The following is a 6,981-nucleotide window of genomic DNA, read 5'->3' as shown; positions in this document are numbered from 1 at the left end:
GAGGACGAAATTATAACACAGGCTGGACAACTGATATACCACTGAAGCAGGAAAATGAAAGTATACTGCTGGCCTTGTCAGCTAGAAGTAAATTGCTTCTGGTGGCCTTCACTAACAAGTTGAGAGAAAAAGCATTTGTTACATCAGTAGCTGCATGCCAGGTACCAGAGGATATGTTAATTTACTCAAGCAATAAAACTACATCTGGTACAACAGCTGCAATTAGAATCACCACCTGGATAAACTTACAACAGCCCACTTTCATTCTCCATGATTTAATCTGTTTTATGCACAGTCAAACAGGTGAGTTGAATGGGGATATGGTGGGTATCACCACCCCTGCATCCTTCAAGTCCTTGGTGGTGTCTCTAATCTCTGTAACCCCTCCAGGGTTACAGGTTTCCCTCCAGGAAAGCGGGATTCCTTTTGGTTTACTAGTTTCCTAGACAGAGGCAGATCTGATAGCTTCCCCTTGACCTTTCCTACTATAATAGCCCATACTCCACAGATCAGGAGACCCATGTAGGGATTCTGCCAGCTGCTGAGCATGTCTAATCTGAGTATACATTCCTCAACTGGGAAAATAATCACAAGATGGGATCGGGAACCCATGAGACCAATTGTGAGACAGACCTGAGCTAAAACTCCTGAGCTTCTTGCTCACTTGACCTCCAAAAGCCCCTATTCTGACCAGAGTGCCACTGTGACATTTTGGGTCTCCTGGTATTAGAGTTGATTCAGAGCCAGTGTCCAGTAATCCTCAAAATGTCTGATTATTTCTTTTTTTCTCTAATGCACTGCAAAAGGCTGTAGCTTCAGGGAAAGCTGGGAGAAAGATTAATAGCATAAAATGTTGGCAGTGTAAAGATGTTCTTCCTCTAGGGGACTCAGCCCCCTGGAAGGGTTCTAGGCCAGTAAATGGGCTCAAGTCTGGGAATTATTGGAGGGACTGTGAGTCTCTTTTTATGATTCAGATTAGACCTCTGTTCTCTTGACTGAGAACTCTCTGACTGTACAGATCAAGTAAGAATTTAGTAGATTATCCATCTATTCCACTTCTGTGGACGCCATGATCAACCAGCCAACTCAATAGGTCTCTGTGAGGCAAACTATTCTAATTGCCACTTTTATTCCACTGTCCCTGTGGGATCCATGCCCACGTTGACTTTGATGATTAAGTGCTGGCACTTGCCTCCTGCCTCCATGGCATCTAATTATTTTCATTATATTAGGTTTCCCAATACCATGGCAAGAGTTCCCAATGTAATTTCTGATCTACAGAGAGGAGCAACCACATATCTCTTCAAGAGTAATGGGGCTTCCTGGACAAATTTATTTCTCACAGTTGTGGAGAAAGGTGTGTCCTCTGTAACCTCCCAGGGAGGGTGAACAGGTCTTATAAGCTAAATCTATTCTAACGTTCTAATTTACCTAAGACTTTGCATCCCTTCCTCTATAGTATACCAAAGCAGTTCTGTCATTTCATCCTAATTAATTTTGGTCCATATTTCAGCCATCACCCAAACTGTTAAGAGCCCTTCTAATCCCTCATGGGGCAATATTAAATGTAGAATCTCTGCTTAGTGAGCCTATATCCATAAATTTGGCCTGATAGAGCTTTGTGTTCATTCCACCACTATTCTGCACCTACCTTAATATCCATTCCCCTGTATAAACCCAGGATTTGTCTATAAATTGGACAATTTTTTATGTAATTCCTTTGTAGTGTAGTATACTTCCTGTGGATCACACTTTCTACTCCACATCTTGGTGCCAGCTGGGACCTGAGTCTAGTTACAAGTCTAGAACAAAAGAGGTTCTGGTGGAGGTGAGTCCTGAGGAGAATGAGTATTGCCTTGAAAGGTGACTACCTCAGGGGAGGCCATTAGAGTTTCCTCAGGCTAAGCAGGATTAATCCCTTCAGATGGGGGTGAAAGGAATGTTTCTACTGGCAAGAAGATTCAGCACAATTTAGGAATTTAATCAATGTCCCTAGCTTCTTCAGAGTCAAATGTCCCATTCCAATTTTTCAGGACCCCATTCCTTCCCAATGAATACCCTTACTTTAACAGCAGACATTCTGCAAGATTGGGAATCCAATTTGTGCTATAATTTAGTCACTTGAAGGATGAAATTTTTGGTTTGGTTTTCAGCAATCTCAGCCCTACAGCTAAAGGATATAAGGATTTCTTTCAGGGCAGACATAGAAAGCTTTCAGGTCATTTATGATTTACATAGCACTTGAGCTGGGGATCTGAATCCCTGAGCTGATCTATTTCTTTCTCCACTTTGTCCAGTGCAATTCAGAGTAACAAGTCAATCTCATAATACTCATTAGATTGACAAAAATGTTCTAAGGTATCAAATATATGCTTACTTAGAACCTTTACTCTTAAACGTATTTGATTAGGTGTATCCAATGATGATATTTTGTGTCTCTCTATTGCTATTTCATGCCATGGCCATCCGTGATTTCTTTACTACTGGAAATTGAGTCATTAGTGCCTTTAAGTCTAACAAGATTAGAGAACCAATTCAAGTAACCTCAGAATCAATCCTCCAAATTCGTCCTTAAGATTCTGTTCCTCTAGAACCACTCTTGGCAACAAAATCTTTATTAGTTTGTTCAGGGTTCTCCAAAGAGAGAGAAGGATAGAAAGAATGAGAGGGAATGATTTCTTTTAAGGATTTGGCTCAAGTAATTGTGATTGTGATTGTTGGAGCTGGCAATTCTGAAATCCATGGGACAGGTTAGCAAGCTGGAACTCAGGCGGAGTGTCTATGTTACGGTCTTGAGGCAGAATTCCTTCTTCAGGAAACCTCAATCTTTGTTCTTATGGCCTTCAACAAATTGAATGAGACACATCCACAATACGGAGGGTAATCTGCTTTACTTAAAGTCTATTAATTATCAAAGTTAATCTCATCAGACAGTAACATCTAGACTAGTGTTTGACCAAACAGCTGGGCACCACAGCATAGACAAATAGACACATAAATTTAACTGTCATAATGTATAATGCATTCAATATGAATATCTGTTCCCTGTCTTCTCTTAGTGTATTTCTAATATTTAGGGAAGTCTGTAAGTTTGTTCTAAAAGTTATTTTAATGATTTTATATTTATGAAATATCCTCTTTCTTTATTTGGCTCCCTATTTTAAACAACATTAAAACGAAGTCGCATTGTTTTCTCCCTTTCCTCAACAGTTACACCATTACCCATATTCAATAAATATTAATAGCTTTCATTCAGCTATTTTCTTACATATGTTTCATTTTTCACTATTTGTTTTGTTAGCCTTAAATAACACTCACTGACACCTAGCAATTACAATGAGGCAATCTGCAAACTAATTTTACTTTCTAGCTACTTACCAAACACATCTGCTCCCATTTTGTGTTAGATGAATGATTTCCATGTTGTCAGATCATATGCAATTTACATTCTGTCAACTCTATTCCTCCTTTTATTTATTGGTTAGATTGTCAATGACTCTTTCCACCTGGAGTTCATCATCTCATAAAGTTCTCAACAAGGCTTTTGCAAAAAATATTCACCAAGTTTCCTGTGTGTTCAAAATGTACATTTGTTTTACAATTTCAAGGTCAACTTGCCTTGCCTCACATGTTCTTTCCTAGAATGTCTTATAGATTTTTCTATACTCTCTCTTCTGGGTGGAATGCGGTTGTGGATGTGACAACTTTTCTTTATTAAATGGTGACCACATACAAGTTACCACACAAACTGGAACAGTTTTAAGAGTAAAATGGGGCAATATGATGGAATATTATTAATTAAACTGAGATCATAGGCATAAAATCTGACTGTCCTGCACAAATCAGGATTGATAGGGTTTTGTACAGAGACAAGTGTGATTTATTATCACATAGTCCCAAGAAAAATTTATATACATATACCAGGAAATGAGAGATGTCCAAAAAGAGTAAGATATTTGAAAAGGCCAACAAAGAATAGCTTTAGTTAATTTCTTCAAAGACGATCTGTGGAAAGTGTGGGCAGAACTTCAAAGCTTTCCTGATTAGAGGTAAGGCGCTTGGAGTATTTATAGCTCTATACACATTTTTCATCATTTATGAGCTGTTCACAGGAGGAAAAACTTCTGAGGCAATTGTTGTTCTCTACTTGTACAGACCAATCTGATTCTGGCCACCTATGCATAGTTATCTGCTGGAGCTGTAGTGCTGACTCTTGGGAATGGAAATATATATGGAGGCTTCACACAAACAAATGGTAAATGATCTGATAGATTATGAGTGGAGCATTAACAACATGCTGTGGTTCCAATTTAGGAAGGACTCATCATAAATCTCTCTAATCTTCAAAATGGGCTAGTTACAATTTCCAGGGAAAAAAATTACAAGAAAAGGATTAGCAGCATGACCGTTCCTGCACTTGGTCACCAGACCACAGTTGATATCTTCATTCTTACCTTCCACTTATTCCTATGTGTCTCTGTGTATGCATGTGTGTGAATGCTTTAAGGTAAGGATTTTTATTCCTCTATGTCCACCCATTTGTTCCAGAGACATTTGTTCCAGGACAAATTATCAAAAAAATTATTATTCCCTATTGAATTACCGTGAATTGCTGTCAAAGAAACATATTAAGCATGTAAATCTGGACCTATTTCTAGATTTTACCCTCTTTTCTATTATCTATATGGCCAGTTGCCTATAAATGTGTATGTTCACCTATGCCATATTGCCTTGATAACTGGTGCCTAAAAATACTACATAGTGAGGGGGCTGGCCCCGTGGCGGAGTGGTTAAGTTTGCGCACTCCATATCAGGTGGCCCAGTGTTTCGTTAGTTCGAATCCTGGGCGCGGACATGGCACTGCTCATCAGACCACGCTGAGGCAGCGTCCCACATGCCACAACTAGAAGAACCCACAACGAAGAATACACGACTATGTACCGGGGGGCTTTGGGGAGAAAAAGGAAAAATAAAATCTTTGAAAAAAAACAAATACTACATAGTGAGTCTTGAAATAAAAAACCATTGTTCCCTAGCTTTGTTCTTCTTTCTAATCATCCTAAATGTAATAGGTTCTTTGAATTTCTGTATAAAACTTAAAATTAGCTTGTTAATTTCTACAAGGAGTCTTTCTAGGATTTTCACTGAGTTTGCATTGAATCTATAGGTCAATTTGGGGAGAGTTAAAATCATAATAACATAATTCTCCCAATCTATGAGCATGCTATATGTCTTAATTTATTTAGATCTTTCTCTTAGCAAAGTTGTGAAGATTTCAGTTAACAAGTATAGCATATATTTTGCCAAATTTATTCTTAAGTGTTCACATTTTTGATGATATTATTAATGGCATATTTTGTAACCTGTATTTTTTTTCCTTTTCATATTGTACTGGCTTGAATTTCCATGCAATATTGAATCTCATTGGTTAGAATGGCTGGCTCGGTCTTGTTCCAGGATATAAAAATAAATATTTGTTTTTTCTTCTAGGATCAACTTCATGCACTTGTGGCCTGTGGAGTCACACGGGGTCCCATGCTCAGAAGTGCCCAATTCTTGGTTTAATTCTCTTCTGTGTCTGCCTTGAAATTCATAGTAACTTGATCTTTCTATTTGTATTTGTTCTTTACAAGTAAGATTTGATTGGGACACTGGAGCATGAGACTGAACAGAATTGTGTATGATATGCGTGTCCTTTGTTCCTTGTTGTTCCATTCACATTTAGTGCTTGCAATGCCCCTTGAGCACAGAATTCCAGTGGACCCACAATACATGAGAGTTTCACAAGACTCAAAGCAAGTACAAGCTAAGCATCTTAGGTCTACAAATGAGTGAGCAGGAGTTGACAGCCCTGAAAGGTTGTGCTTTCCATTCAAACCAGAATTTGCTTTGAATGCAAAAGGGAGGACAATGACTTTCTAAGAAACACAGACAACCATGGAACCCTGTAATATCATTCCTTTCCTCTGTTACTTTTCTCTATTAACTACTTATGCTGAAAATAATGACATAGTAGGAAAGGAAAAGAAAGGACAACCCATAGATTCTTTTCTGTTTAGACCTCCTTTACTACTTCTTCCACCTATTTTTTTCATTCTCTTTGTCTGCCTTTTTGATTTAGTATTTGTTTTTTGTAAGGAAGATCGTCCCTGAGCTAACATCTGTTACCAAGATTGCTCTTTTTGCTTGAGGAAGATTGTCTCTGAGCTAACGTCTGTGCCAATCTTCCTCTATTTTGTATGTGGGACACCACCATAGCATGGTTTGATGAGTGGTGTGTAGGTTCACGCCCAGGATCTGAACCGGCAAATCCCCAGCTGCCGAAGCAGAGCATGTGATCTTAACCTCTACGCCACTAGGCTGGCCCCTTGATTTAGTAATTTTTGTATTCCATTTTATTTCTACTGTTAACCAATCAACCATAACTATTCTTATTGTCATTTTAGTACTCACAAATGCATCCTTATAGTATTAGTTCACTTTCACACAATAGTGCACAACATAAACAGTTCATTATGTCCTGACCACAGATGAAAAATGAATGGAAACTTCTATATTGATAATTGTTATTATTTTTTGTGTATCTTAACTTTCATCTGATAAAGTTCTTGTTTGAAGAACTTTAATATTTCATCTAATTCAATTTAGTTGGTGATAAATTCCTCCAAACTTTTTGTTGGAGACAAATTTATCTTATCTTGATTTGTGATAGATAACTTATTGTATATAAAATTCTATGTTGACTGTTAATCTTTCTCCTTCCATACTTTAAAGATGTTCTATTGTCTACCAGCTTTCATTGTTTCCAGTGAGAAATCTGTGACCACTGTTATCTTTAATCTTCCATGCACTATGAACAAACCCTGACCCCAGGTACTTGTGGTTTGTATTTCACAACAGACTGAAGCAGATACAAGCTCATAATCTGTGCATCATCCTTCCCTCTGCTACCTGATCTGCAAATTTCCAGCCTAATCCTCC

This window comes from Equus przewalskii, chromosome 27 (genome assembly GCF_037783145.1).
Source record: "Equus przewalskii isolate Varuska chromosome 27, EquPr2, whole genome shotgun sequence".
NCBI classification, from domain to species: domain Eukaryota; kingdom Metazoa; phylum Chordata; class Mammalia; order Perissodactyla; family Equidae; genus Equus; species Equus przewalskii.
This window is presented reverse-complemented; position numbering follows the sequence as displayed.